Source organism: Heterodontus francisci, chromosome 10, assembly GCF_036365525.1.
Source record: "Heterodontus francisci isolate sHetFra1 chromosome 10, sHetFra1.hap1, whole genome shotgun sequence".
In the NCBI taxonomy this organism is placed as follows: Eukaryota; Metazoa; Chordata; class Chondrichthyes; order Heterodontiformes; family Heterodontidae; genus Heterodontus; species Heterodontus francisci.
The window spans coordinates 119,739,266-119,754,904 of NC_090380.1; positions in this window are offsets into that span (position 1 = coordinate 119,739,266).

Consider the following 15,639-nt stretch of genomic DNA (forward strand, 5'->3'; position numbering starts at 1 on the left):
CAGGCTTAGAGACAGGAATCTTGGTAGTGTGGAGGAACAGAGGGATCTTGGGGTCCATGTCCATAGATCGCTCAAAGTTGCCACCCAAGTTGATAGGGTTGTTAAGAAGGCGTATGGTGTGTTGGCTTTCATTAACAGGGGGAATTGAGTTTAAGAGCCGCGAGGTTATGCTGCAGCTCTATAAGGCCCTGGTTCGACCACACTTGGAATATTGTGTTCAGTTCTGGTCGCCTCATTATAGGAAGGATGTGGAAGCTTTAGAGAGGGTGCAGAGGAGATTTACCAGGATGCTGCCTGGACTGGAGGGCATGTCCTACGAAGAAAGATTGAGGGAGCTAGGGCTTTTCTCATTGGAGCGAAGAAGGATGAGAGGTGACTTGATAGAGGGGTACAAGATGATGAGAGGCATAGATAGAGTGGATAGTCAGAGACTTTTTCACAGGGTGGAAAGGGCTATCACCAGGGGGCATAATTTTAAGGTGATTGGAGGAAGGTTTCGGGGAGATGTCAGAGGTAGGTTCTTTACGCAGAGAGTGGTGGGTGCGTGGAATGCACTGCCAGCGGTGGTAGTAGAAGCAGATACATTAGGGACATTTAAGCGACTCTTGGATAGGTACATGGATGATAGTAGAATGAAGGGTAGGTAGTTAGTTTGATCTTAGAATAGGTTAAAGGTTCGGCACAACATCGTGGGCCGAAGGGCCTGTACTGTGCTGTACTGTTCTATGTTCTATGCCAGAATATTGACAGGACCCATAGCCTTTGCAGTGTCCAGTGCCTTCAGTTGTTTCTTGATATCACGCGGAGTGAATCGAATTGGCTGAAGACTGGCATTTGTGTTGCTGGGGACTTCAGGAGGGTGCTGAGATGCATCATCAACTTGGCACTTCTGGCTGAAGATTGTTGCACATGCTTCTGCCTTATCTTTCGCACTGATGTTGTGGGCTCCCCCATCATTGAGGATGGGGATATTTGTGGAGCCACCTCCTCCAGTTAGTTGTTCAATTGTCCACCACCATTCACGGCTGGATGTGGCAGGACTGCAGAGCTTAGATCTGATCCGTTGGTTATGGGATCGCTTAGCTCCGTCTATTGCACGCTGCTTATGCAGTTTGGCATGCAAGTAGTCCTGTGTTGTAGCTTCACCAGGTTGACACCTCATTTTGAGGTATGCCTGGTGCTGCTCCTGGCATGCCCTCCTGCACTCTTCATTGAACCAGGGTTGGTCTCCTGGCTTGATAGTAATGGTAAAGTGGGGGATATGCCAGGCCATGAGGTTACAGATTGTGGTTGAGTACAATTCTGCTGCTGCTGATGGCCCACAGCACCTCATGGATGCCCAGTTTTGCATTGCTAGATCTGTTCGAAATCTATCCCACTTCGCACGGTGAAAGTGCCACACAACACGATGGACGGTATCCTCAATGTGAAGGCGGGACTTCGTCTCCACAAGGACTGTGCGGTGGTCACACCTACCAATACAGTCATGGACAGATGCATCTGCGGCAGGCATGTTTTTCCCTCGTGTTGGTTCCCCCACCACCTGCCGCAGACCCAGTCTAGCAGCTATGTCCTTTCGTACTCGGCCATCTCGATCAGTAGTGGTGTTACTGAGCCACTCTTGGTGATGGACATTGAAGTCCCCCACCCAGAGTACATTTTGTGCCCTTGCCACCCTCAGTGCTTCCTCCAAGTGGTGTTCAACATGGAGGTGTACTAAGTCATCAGCTGAGGGAGGGCGGTAGGTGGTAATCAGTCGGAGTTTACCTTGCCCATGTTTGACCTGATACCATGTTTGACCTGAGACTTCATGGGGTCGGGAGTCAATGTTGAGGACTCCCAGGGCTACTCCCTCCCTACTGTAGACCACTGTCCCGCCACCTCTGCTGGGTCTGTCCTGCCGGTGGGACAGGACATACCCAGGATAGTGATTGCAGCGTCTGGGACATTGTCTGTAAGGTATGATTCCATGAGTATGACTCTGTCAGGCTGTTGTTTCACTAGTCTGTGGGACAGCTCTCCCAACATTGGCACAAGCCCCCCGATGTTAGTAAGGAGGACTTTGCAGGGTCGACAGGGCTGGGTTTATCGTTGTCGTTTGCAGTGCCTAGGTCAATGCCGGGTGGTCCGTCCGGTTTCATTTCTTTTCATCGACTTCGTAGTGGTTAGATTCAACTGCATGGCTTGCTAGGCCATTTCAGAGGGCATCTAAGAGTCAACCACATTGCTGTGGGTCTGGAGTCACATGTAGGCCAGACCAGGTAAGGACAGCAGATTTCCTTCCCTAAACGACATTAGTGAACAATTGACAAAGGTTTCATGGCCATCATTAGACTAGCTTTTAATTCCAGATTTATTAATTAAATTCAAATTCCACCTTCTGCTGTGGTGGGATTCGAACCCATGTCCCCAAATCAATACCTGGGTCTCTAGGTTACTAGTCCAGTGATAATACCACTAGGCCACCGCCTCCCCTTGATAGAGCACGTCAGGAGAGACTATTTATCTATCAAGTCGGTTGAAAACCAGAGGTCACAGACTTGTTAAGATCTGGAATGCACTACCTGAAAGTGTGGTGGAAGCAGATTTCGTCGGAACTTTCAAATGAGAACTGGACATTACTTGAAGAGGACTAATTTGCAAGATTATAGGGATAAAGCTGGGGTGTGGGATGAAATTGCACAACCCTTTCAAAGAGCTGGCACAGACACAATGGGACAAATGGCTTCCTGCTGCGCTGTAACATTCTATGACTCTGAGAGTGCTCCAGTATTTTTCTCCATCCAGGACACTTAGTCTCGTCTCACACTTGTGCTCATACCCCTTTAATATTCCTCTTTTTTCAAGTGACTATTGAATTAACTTATAAAAGAACGAATCGACTCTACTTCAACAATGGTAGAGAATTCAAAATGCTATTCACTCTCTGTGCCAGTGTTTTCTTTTAATATCCCCTTTTATTCTTTTTGTTTTTGCTTTTAATTTGTGCCCTTTAGAAGAATATTTTTCATGTAAACAGTTTTAGAAAATGAAATGCGGTCCCATAAGTGGCGATTTCTAGCAGAGACAATCACAGCATTTGAGATCGAGTTCGATATATACTTGATGAGAATATTTATTAAAGCGCAAAGATTACAGCACATTAGATCTATCCAAATGGGTGTCTTAAATAACAATATATAATGTCCGCATTTTCTGATTGGTCAGTGGCTTGATTTGGTGGGTGGAGTCTGGTGCATGCACCTTGCTTACTGGCTCAGAGTCCTGCTGCTCCCCAGCCTTGCTTTCTGGCCCCTGGCCTCTCCCGCTCCCTGGCCTCACTAACTGGCCACCACCCCCTGCTGCTCCCCAGCCTTGCTTATGACCCGGGGCCTCAAGCTCTTGCTGCTCTCTGGCCTCGCTTACTAACTCTCGGCCCAGCCACTCTCCAACTTCGCTTACTAGCCCCTGGCCCTGGGCACTCCCCGGCCTCACTTACTGGCCGCCAGCTCTCGCCACTCCCCAGCCTTGCTTACTGGGCTCTTCACAACATTGGACGGGTGGGAACATGGCATGGAGGGGCGGGGTTTGACGTGTGGAGGGGAATGGCATGGGGGGAATGTATGAGAGTAGGGGGATGGGACGGAGGAACTGCATTGGAAGCTGGGGAGCCGGCTTGGGGATACAGCATTGGGAGGGATGGTGGTAGATGGCGTGGGGGGAACGGGGAGGTGGCATGGGAGGAGGGAGGGGTGGAAGACTGCATGGTAGGTAGTGAGGAAGGGGGCTCAGCATGGGAGGTTGGGAGACGGCATGGTGGGGGGATGGCTGGACGTCCAGGGAGGTGTGGAATGGGGATGGAATATTGAATGGCATGGAAGGGATGGAATGGGGAATGCAGATGGCATAGGAAGAAGGGTTGGGCTGGGATGAGGATGATATGAGAGGGATGAAAAGAATGGGATGGGTATGGCATGAAAGCGATGGCATGGGAAGGATGGAATGGCATTGGAGGGGATTTAAAGAAGTACAGTTGCAATAAAGATACTAATTTCACCACAAATGTTTTGTGCGTCACTGCTTGTTTCTATAATTCTGTAAAGCAGTGTTTACAGCATTCTAAAGGGAACTGATTTACTCAGTATTCTGGCTACATGTACAACACTTCCTCTTTGATAATACATCATCTTTTCCCAAATAGTGCCATAAATTTGTTTTATATTGATTCTGAAAACCTAAGGGATCTCACAAAAATCAATCTCTCAATAGCAATACAATATCCTTCATACACTGAATTTCACAAAAATAACCACCGCCCAAATATAAGCCTTTACTCTACATTTTATTTGTTCGTCTTAAAAGACTTCCGGTGCACCTAGCTGGTTTTGATGTATCATTAGGGAGGTACAGAGCAATAGAGGTTAAGAAGATTAAATGCTAACTTTGTACTGTTGCTTGTCAGCTCGGGAGTTACAATACTAAATATTGTAAGTAGCAGATTTTTTTATATATGTCAAAATCAGGAGGGGAGAGGAAGTATTATGGCAGGAATTATTTAACATATGCAATTTTGTTCCAGACATTTGGAACTCTTAACATACTGTACTTTCTGTAGATTTAGGAATGGAAATGACTTACCACCCGCCTGCACAACTCAACTACTGGTGCTGACTGAGGGAATTAGGCATCCTACTTAATTGTACAAGATCTGTTCTAGTGTACTCACGTTTTGAAAATACATTAATATTCACCTAGAAAGATCACATATCAGTCATGATCTAATTGAATCTAATTGTAGAGAGGGTTTTAAACTGAGTAGTGGGGGCGAGAGATCAAATTTGGGAAGATATGGTAAATCAAGGAGTAGAGACAAGGCAACAGAGAAAGGTATTAATATGGGAAATGATAAACAGACTGTGACAGGAAGGAACAGAGCGTACAAACCTAAGAATAAATCAACAGATAAGGCTAGAGGTTACAAAAATAATAAAAGGACACAACTAAAGGCACTGTATCTAAATTCACGTAGCATTTGAAACAAAACAGATGAACTGAGAGCGAAATAGAAATAAATAAGTATGATCTGATAGCCATTACAGAGACATGGCTGCAGGACGACATAGATTCGTTCCTGAATATTGAAGGATACATGGCATTTAGGAAGGACAGAAAGCTAGGAAAAGGTGGTGGGGTAGCTCTGTTAATTAATGATGGTATCAGCGCAATGACGTGTGGATGACCTAAGTTCAGGAGACCAGGATGTAGAAGCAGTTTGGGTCGAGATGAGAAATCATAAAGGCAAGAAGTTACTTGTGGGAGTGGTATACAGGCCACCTAACATTAACCACACTGTGGGACGGGGTATAAAGGAAGAAATAATGGCAGCTTGTTAGAAAGGTACAGCAATATTATGGGGGATTTTAACCTACATGTAGACTGAAAAAAGCAGATGGGCAGAGGTAGCCTAGATGAGGAGTACATAGAATGTTTTGGGGATAATTTCTTGGAACAATACATTCTGGAGCCAATCAGAGAGCAGGCTGTACTAGACCTGGTATTGTGCAATGTGATAGGATGAATTAATAACCTCATAGTTAAGGCACCCCTAGGAAGCAGCGATCATAATATGATTGAATTTTACATTCAGTCTGAGGGAGAGAAGAGTGGGTCCAAGACCAGTATTTTAAACTTAAATAAGGGCAATTATGAGGGCATGAAAGCAGAGCTAGCTAAAGTGAACTGGCAAATCAGGTTAAGGGATAGGTCAAGAGAGGTGCAGTGGCAGACATTGAAGGGGATATTTCAGAATACACAGAATAGATACACTTCAATGAGAAAGAAAAATTCCAAGGGTGGGACCCGCCATCCGTGGTTAACGAAAACAGTTAAAGATAGTATCAAGTTTAAAGAGAAAGCCTATAATTGCGCAAAGATGGGAGGCAGGTCAGAAGATTGGACAGAATATAAAAAACATCAAAGAATAACTAAAAGATTGATAAGGAAGGTAAAATCAGAGTACAAGAGAAAGCTAGCTAGAAATATAAACACAGATAGTAAGAGTTTCTATTGATATTTTAAAAAAGAAATGAGTTAACAAAGTGAGCGTTTGTCCTATTAAAAGTGAGTCTGGGGAATTAGTAATGGATAATAAGGAGATGGCAGATGAATTGAACAGATATTTTGCATCGGTCTTCACCATTGAGGATACAAGTAACATCCCGGTATTAGCTGTAAGTCAGGAAATGGAAGGGAGGGAGGAACTCAAGAAAATTACAATCACCAGGGAAGTGGAACTGAACAAATTGTTGCAGCTGCGGGCTGACAATTCCCTGGGTCTTGATGGACTTTATCCTGGGGTGTTAAAAGAAGTGGCTGGTGAGAGAGTTAATGCTCTAGTTTTAATTTTCCAAAATTCCTTAGATTTGGGTAAGGTTCCTTTAGATTGAAAAATAGCAAATGTAACTCCTTTATTCAAAAAGGGAGGAAGACAGAAAGCAGGAACCTACCTGTCTTAGGGAAAATGTTAGAAGCTATTATTAAAGATGTTATATTCGGGCATTTAGAACAATTCTAGGTAATCAGGCAGAGTCAACATAGTTTTGTGAAAGGGAAATCATGTTTAACCAATTTATTGGAGTTCTTTGAGGGAGTTACATGTGCTGTGGATAAAGGGGAACCGGTGAATGTATTGTACTTAGATTTCCAGAAGGTATTTGATCAGGTGCCACATCAAAGGTTATTGCAGAAAATAAAAGCTCATGGTGTAGGGGGTAACATATTGGCATGGATAGAAGATTGGTTAGCTAACAGGAAACAGAGAGTAGGCATAAATTGGTTATTTTCTAGTTGGCAAGATGTAACAAGTGGTGTGCCACAGGGATCTGTGCTGGAGCCTCAACTTTTTACAATTTATATAAATGACTTGGATAAAGGGACTGAAGGTATGTTTGCTAAATTTGCTGATGCCACAAAGATAGGTAGGAAAGTAACTTGTGAAGAGGACATAAGGAGGCTACAAAGGGAGACGGATAGATTAAGTGAGTGGGTAAAGACCTGGCAAATGGAGTATAATGTGCAAAAGTGTGAAATTTGTCCACTTTGACAGGAAGAATAAAAAAGATGCATATTATCTAAATGGTGAGAGATTGCAGAGCTCGGAGATGCAGAGGGATCTGGGTGTCCTAGTGCATGAAGCGCAAAAGGTTAGTATGCAGGTATAGCACGTAATTAGGAAAGCTAATAGAATGTTATCATTTATTGCGAGGGGAATTGAATACAAAAGTAGGGAGATTATGTTTCAGCTATACAGGATATTGGTGAGACCACATCTGGAGTACTGTGCACAGTACTGGTCTCCCTATTTAAGGAAGGATGTAACCTATGGCCAACGTGTGAAGCAGATTGCAGACTGGTTTCAATCTCACTTTGAAGAGCTGGAACCTGTCATAGCCGCTAAGCGCATTGCACTGTTGAACTACACGAAAGCCCCAAGCGAGTTAACATCCGTAATACTTAAAGTAGCCAGAAGCGCTGCACAAAGAACGGCCAGGTGCTGCGCAAATGACTACTGGCAACACCTATGCAGTCGTATTCAGTTGGCCTCCGACACTGGATACATCAGAGGAATGTAAGATGGCATTAAGAGAGCTTTTGGGCCAACCATCTGGAAGATCACCCCCCTCAAGTCTAAATCAGGGGACACGATCACTGACCAACGCAAGCAAATGGGCCGCTGGGTGGTGCACTACCTAGAACTGTACTCCAGGGAAAATGTTGTCACTGAGACCGCCCTCAATGCACCCCAGTCTCTGCCAGTCATGGATGAGCTGGACAAACAGCCAACAAAATCAGAACTCAGTGAAGCCATTGATTCTCTCGCCATTGGAAAAGCCCCTGGGAAGGACGGCATTACCCCTGAAATCATCAAGAGTGCCAAGCCTGCTATACTTTCAGCACTCTATGAACTGCTTTGCCTGTGCTGGGATGAGGGAGCAGTACCACAGGACACGCGCGATGCCAATATCATCACCCTCTACAAGAACAAGGGTGACCGCGGTGACTGCAACAACTACCGTGGAATCTCCCTGCTCAGCATAGTGGGGAAAGTCTTTGCTCGAGTCATTTTAAACAGGCTCCAGAAGCTGGCTGAGCGTGTCTACCTTGAGGCACAGTGTGGCTTTCGAGCAGAGAGATCCACCATCGATATGCTGTTCTCCCTTCGCCAGCTACAGGAGAAATGCCGCGAACAACAGGTGCCCCTCTACAACAAAAACAAGAAATGCTGGAATCACTCAGCAGGTCTGGCAGCATCTGTGGAAAGAGAAGCAGAGTTAACGTTTCGGGTCAGCGACCCTTCTTCGGAACTGCCCCTCTACGTTGCTTTCATTGATCTCACCAAACCCTTTGACCTCGTTAGCAGATGTGGTCTCTTCAGACTACTAGAAAAGATCGGATGTCCACCAAAGCTACTAAGTATCATCACTTCATTCCATGACAATATGAAAGGCACAATTCAGCATAGCGGCGCCTCGTCAGACCCCTTTCCTATCCTGAGTGGTGTGAAACAGGGCTGTGTTCTCGCACCTACACTGTTTGGGATCTTCTTCACCCTGCTGCTGTCACATGCGTTCTTCAGAAGAAGGAATTTTCCTCCACACAAGATCAGATGGCAGGTTGTTCAACCTTGCCCGTCTAAGAGCGAAGACCAAAGTACCAAAGGCCCTCATCAGGGAACTCCTCTTTGCTGACAATGTTGCATTAACATCCCACACAAAAGAGTGTCTGCAGAGACTCATCAACAGGATTGCGGCTGCCTGCAATGAATTTGGCCTAACCATCAGCCTCAAGAAAACGAACATCATGGGACAGGACGTCAGAAATGCTCCATCAATCAATATCGGCAACCACGCTTTGGAAGTGGTTCAAGAGTTCACCTACCTAGGCTCAACTATCACCAGCAACCTGTGTCTCGATGCAGAAATCAACAAGCACATGGGGAAGGCATCCGCTACTATGTCCTGACTGGCCAAGAGAGTGTGGGAAAATGGCGCACTGACACGGAACACAAAAGTCCGAGTGTATCAAGCTTGTGTCCTCAGTACCTTGCTCTACAGTAGCGAGGCCTGGACAACGTATGTCAGCCAAGAGCGACGTCTCAATTCATTCCATCTTCGCTGCCTCAGGAGAATACTTGGCATCAGGTGGCAGGACCGTATCTCCAACGCGTTGGAGATACGGTCCTGCCACCTGAGGCGTCTTGACAGGGTGGATGTGGAAAGGATGTTTCCCCTTGTTGGAGAATCTCAAACTTGGGGTCACTGTTTAAAAATAAGGGGTCACCCATTTAGACAGAGATGAGGAGAAATATTTTCTCTCAGAGGGTCATGAGTCTTTGGAATTCTCTTCCTCAGTGGAAGCAGAGTCTTTGAATATTTTTAAGGCAGAGGTAGATAGATTCTTGATAAGCAAGGGGGTGGAAGGTTATCGGGGGTAGGTGGAAATGTGGAGTAATCAGTTCAGCGGAGCAGACTCAAGGAGTCGAGTGGCCTACGCCTGCTCCCAATTTGTATGTTCTTATGAATGGCGGAACAGACTTGAGCAGCTGAATGGCCTATTCCTGTTACTAAAGGCATAGATTAATTAAGAGCTTTCAACATATATTAGTATGAGATAGGTTGTGTGTTTGAGGAAATAAATGCATTGATAAAAGACAATCAGTGGTTTTGTGTATATGCTATGAAAAAGGCGCTGGAGAAGATATATCAGAGGCTGGCTAAAATTAAGGCAGATGCTATTAGAGTGTGGCGGCAAGAATAGAAACATAGGAACAGGAGGAGGCCATTTCGCCCCTTGAACCAGTTCCGCCATTCACTGAGATCATGGCTGATCTGCAACCTAACTCTATTTACATGCCTTTGCTCCAGATACCTTTGTTTAACAAAAATCCTATCAATAAAACATTGATCTAGCATCAGTTATCATTTGCGGAAGAGAGTTCCAAACGTCTACCTCCCTTTGCTTGCAGAAGTGTTTCCTAATTTCACTCCTGAAAGGCCTGGCTCTAATTTTTGGACTATGCTCCCTTGTCCATGACTCCCCAACCAGCAGAAATAGTTTCTCTGTATTGACCCATCTGTCCCCTTAATATAGAACATAGAACAGTACAGCACAGTACAGGTCCTTCGGCCCACGATGTTGTGCCGACCCTTTAACCTACTCTAAGATCAAACTACCTACATACCCTTCATTCTACTATCATCCATGTAAATATCTTACAAACTTCCAGGGATGGTGGATTTTAGTTACAAGCTTAGGTTGGAAAACCTGGGGTTTTTTTCCTGGAGTAAAGGAGATTGAGGGGAGATTTGATAGGTACAAGATTTTGACAGGCTTAGATAAGTTAGACATGGAAAAACTGTTCCCATGAACTGATGGTACAAGGACTAGGGGGACGTAGATTGAAGGTTTTAGGAAAAATATGCAGGGGGAGGGGGAGGGTGAGGACGAACTTTTTTACGCAGTAAATGGTACTGGAACTTGCCCACGAGGGTGGTGGAAGCAGAGACAATCAATAATTTCAAAAGTAAATTGGAAGGGCACTTGAAGGAAATTAACTTGCAGGGCTATAGGGATCGAGCAGGGGAATCGAACTGACTGGATTGCTCTGCGGCAAGCTGGCATGGACTTGATGGGCTGAATGGCCTCCTTCTATGCTGTAAATTACTCTATGACTCTCTAAATCACCCCTTAATCTTCTAAATTCCCTGGAATACAACACTGCTTTGTGCAATATCTTCTTGTAATTTAACTCTTGGAGCCCAGGTATCGGTCTGATAAACCTGTGTCATACTATACGACCATACGAATTAGGGGCAGAAATATTCCATTCAGCTCATCAAACCTGCTTCGCCATTTAGTAAGATCATGGCTGATCTGTTTCCGTCACGAATTCTACACTCCCATCTACCCCCGATAATCTTTGATTCCCTTGCCTATCAAGAACCTATCTACCTCCGCCTTAAAAATATTCAATGACCCCGCCTCCACCACCTTCTAAGGCAGGCAAAGTCGCACAACCCTCTGAGAGAAAAAAATTCTCCTTGTCTCTGTCCTAAAAGGGCGACCCCTAATTTTCAAATAATGCCCCCTAGTTCTGGACTCATGCACAAGAGGAAACATCCCCTCCACATTCACCCTGTCAAGACCGTTCAGAATCTTATATACTTCAATCAAATCTTCCCTCACTCTTAAAAACTCCAGTGAAAACAAGCCCAGTCTGTCCAACCTTTCCTCATAAGACAACCCGCTCATTCTAGGTATCAATCCGGTAAACCTCCTCTGAAATGTCTCCAACGCATTCACATCCTTCCTTAAACAAGGAGACCAAAACTGCACACAGTAGTCAAGATGTGGTCTCACCAATGCCCTGCATAACTGAAACATCACATCCTTACTTTTATTTTCAATTCCTCTTGTAATAAAGGATAGCATTCCATTAGCCTTCTTTATTTCTTGCTGTACCTGCATACTAACCTTTTGTGACTCATGCACTCGAACACCTAGATCCCTCTGCACCTTGAAATTCTGCAGTCGTTCCCCATTTAAGAAATGCTCTGCTTTTTGTACTTCCTGCCAAAGTGAAGAACTTCACATTTTCCCACATTATCCTCCAACTGCCAGATTTTTTCCCACTCACTCAACCTATCTATGTCGGTCTGCAACTTCCTTATGTCCTCTTCATAACATACTTTCCTACCTATCTTTGTGTCATCTAAATCATTGATATAAATTGTAAAAAGTTGAGACCCTAGCACAGATCCCCGCGGGACTCCTCTCGTCACATCCTGCCAGTCAGAAAAGGACCCATTTATGTATACTCTCTGTTTTCTGCCAGCCAGCCAATCTCTATCCATGCTAATATGTTACCACCTACACCATGAGCTCCTACTTTGCGCAATAACCTTTTGTGTGGCACCTTGTCAAATGTCTTCTGGAAATCCAAGTACAGTACGTCAACAGGCTCCCCTGTATCCACAGCGCATGTTACTCCTTCAAATACCTCCAATAAATTGGTTAAACATGATTTCTCTTTCACAAAGCCATGCTGACTATTCCCGATTACCTTGAGTTTTTCTAAGTGCCCAGCTGAGGCCTCCTTAATGATCGATTCTAACACCTTCCACACAAAAGACGTCAAGCTAACTGGACTAACCTGCATAACTTCTACCCTCTGTATTCTATTCTTCTAGATATAAAGGCCAGCATTCCATTAGCCTTTTTGATTATTTTCTGTACCTGTTCATGACATTTTAATGATCTACATACCTGCATCTCCAAGTCTCTTTGGACCCCCACTGTTTCTAGCTTTTCACCATTTAGAAAGTACCCTGTTCTATCCTATTTGGGTTCAAAGCGGATGACCTTCACATTTGCTTTCCCTGAAATTTATTTGCCGCAGTTTTACCCATTCACTTAATCTATCAATGTCTCTTTGTAATTTTATGCTTCCATCTAAACTGCTTACAATGCTGCCTATCTCTTTAGTTCTCAGCAAACCTGAATATGTGACTTTCTATCCCATCATCTAACTCGTTAATAAATACGGTGAGTAGTTGAGGCCCCAATACAGATCCTTGTTGTATATTACTAGACACATGCTGCCAATTAGAGTACCTGCCCATTATTTCTGCTTTCTCCTGCCACTCAGCCAATTTCCTGATCAGGTCAATAATTTGCCTTCAATTCCATGCACTTCAATTTTAGCTAACAGTCTCTTGTGAGTGACTTTATCAAATGCCTTCTGAAAGTCCATGTAAACAACATCCATAGACATTCTCCTGTCCACTACTTGTGTCACCTCTTCCAAAAATTCAATCATGTTCATCAGACATGACCTACCCATTACAAATTCATGTTGGCTCTCTCTGATCAGCTGAAATTGAAGCTCGTCAATGGATAGACAACAGATAATAGGTTAATGGCTGTTTCACAGACTGCATGTGATTAACTTCAACAGGCAATTTAAACAATTTTAGGAGATTATAGATTAGCTAGTGAATTGGGTAGATAGCTGTGAAGTGCTTTAGGGCATCTTGAGATTGAAAAAAAGGAGCTCTTTAAAGGCAGGTTTCTTTGCTTTACTTTAAATTTAATGTTGGGAAATGTTAGGTGATATATTTTGAGATAAAAAATGACGTAAGGGCGCATACACTAAATGTACAGAAATATTTGAAAGGGATAGAGGAGCAGACAGATTTAGAATAAAAACAAAAAGTGCTGGAAATACTCAGCAGGTCTGGCAGTATCTGTGGAGAGAGAAGCAGAGTTAACATCCTTTCATCAGAACGGAAAGATTTAGAAGTTTGGATACACAAATCCTTCTGGGTGGGAAGACATTAATAAAGCTGAAAAAGCATCTGGAATCCTAAGTTTTATAAACATTCCATATTAGAGTGAAAAACAGCAGCAATGCTAAAACAAACCACTGGCTAGGCTGCAGTTAAGAGTACTGTGTCCTGTATGTGACTCCTTTATGTTACACCAACATGGTTGACTTTTAATTGCCCTCTGAAGTTGCCTAGCAAGCCAATCAGTTTTATCAAACCACAACAAAAAAAATCAAGAATCAAGAAAAAAATCAACTTCTCTGAGCATCCATGGGTGGATAATAAATCCTGGCTTTGCCAGCGACACCAACATCTGAAAATGAATAAAGAAAAGATCACTCTCTATGAATGCAGTTTTAAAAACACTAAAGTTCCCTTTTAATAATCCAGTATAAAAATGCAAGAGAGACAGATTAAATGCAGAAAATGATATACTTAATCAGCTGAGTGCGCTACAAAGCAGTAACATAGCAATGGATTAAAATAATATCAAACTATGATAGTAAAGCCTGAATAGTCTATGCCAGTGATTTCCTGAACACAGCTCCAGATTTTAAATGGGCCACCCAGGAGGAAGCGTAAATAAGAAATGAGAAGGGTGCTAGTTCAGACATGTTGCTCAGTTGGTAATGATTTCACCTGAGTCAAAAGTTTGGGGGTTCAAATCGCATTGCAGAGACTTGACCACAAAGTCTGGAATGGTACTCTACTACAGTATTCAAGGAATGCTACATTGTTGGAGTTTCCACCTTTCGGATGAGACGCTGAACCAAGACCTGACCTCCTTCTTGGATTAACATAAAAGATCCCATGCCATTACTTGGACGAAGAGCATAGGCATTCTTCCCGGTGTCCTGGCCAATATTTATCTCTTAACCACCATTAAAGCAGTGATGTGGTCATTATCATGTTGTTTGTGGAACATGCCACGTGCAATTTGGCTCCGGCATTTTCCTATGTTACAACAGTGTCTAAACTTCAGAAGTACTTAATAGGCTGCAAAGAGCTTTGGAACATCCTGAGGTTATGGGTTGGATTTTATCAGCCCTACTGAGATGGGCTGGGAGGCGGGAGGGCTGGTAAAATGGCAGCAGAAGGTGTCGGGAAAGGAGCCTGATATCTTCCCACTGCTACAGCATATTACCAGCATCAGGAACCTCAGCAGTGTGCCAATTAAGTGCCCAATTAATGGCCGCCTCCCAACCCCGCTGGCATTTTATTGGTGTCGGGAAGGGTTGCTGCCAACCTGGTGGCCTCCCAGTGCGTTCCCTGGAAAGGAGGCCCTACATTATAGCCGCTCCATGGCCCATGGAGGGGCACCAGTGACAGTGGCTGTCCCCGCGGCTACGACACCACCGCTGGAAGTTTGGGTATTATTTTTGCATTGTGGCCAAGTAGACACTTGATGGTCAGTAACAGAGGAAAGGAAGGGTGTGGAACCGTTGGTGAATGGGGAATTGAGGCCTGCGTTTACCAGTATTGCGTTTGGATGAGTCGATGATTACATTCTAGCCAGAAAGGACCTGTGTTAGTTGCCTCCTTCTTTCTAACTCTTCCTCAACTGGACTGTGTATAACTGGAGTCAAAGGCTGTACCCTGATGATGACAAGGTTGTGCAGCATGCATAGACCACCACAAATCTTGACACCCACGGAGTACTGCAGGGTTCCTCTCGTGCGGTCTAGGCAGCAGGAGGGTTTTTTTAAGCATCCAAATCATCTGCTCTATCACATCTCATGTGGCAGCATGGCTTTTGTGAGGGGAGAGTGATTGCCTTGGATATCAAGGCAGCATTTACTGAGTGTGGCATCAAGGTATCCTAACCAAATTGAAATCAAGGGGAAATCAAGTGGAAAACTCTCCACTGGTTGGAGTCATGCCTGACACAAAGGAAGATGGTTGTGGTTGTTGGAGGTCAATCATCTCAGCCCCAGGACATTTCTGCAAGAGTTCCTCAGGGTAGTGTCCTAAGCCCAACCATCTTCAACTGCTTCATCAATGACCTTCCCTCCTATCACACACCTTCCCTCTTGTTCTCCATCCCCACCAAACCTGCGCCCCCCAAACCCCCGCCCCACTGCTTCACTGGCTTAAAACCTAATTCTTTTCTAACCTTTGACAGTTGTGATGAAACGTTAACTCTGCTACTCTTTTTACAGATGCTGCCTGACCTGCTGAGTATTCCCAGCACTTTCTGTTTTTATTTCAGATTTCCAACATCTGCAGTATTTTGCTTTTATTTTAGTGTTTAATTCATTGTCATTTCTTTTATAGG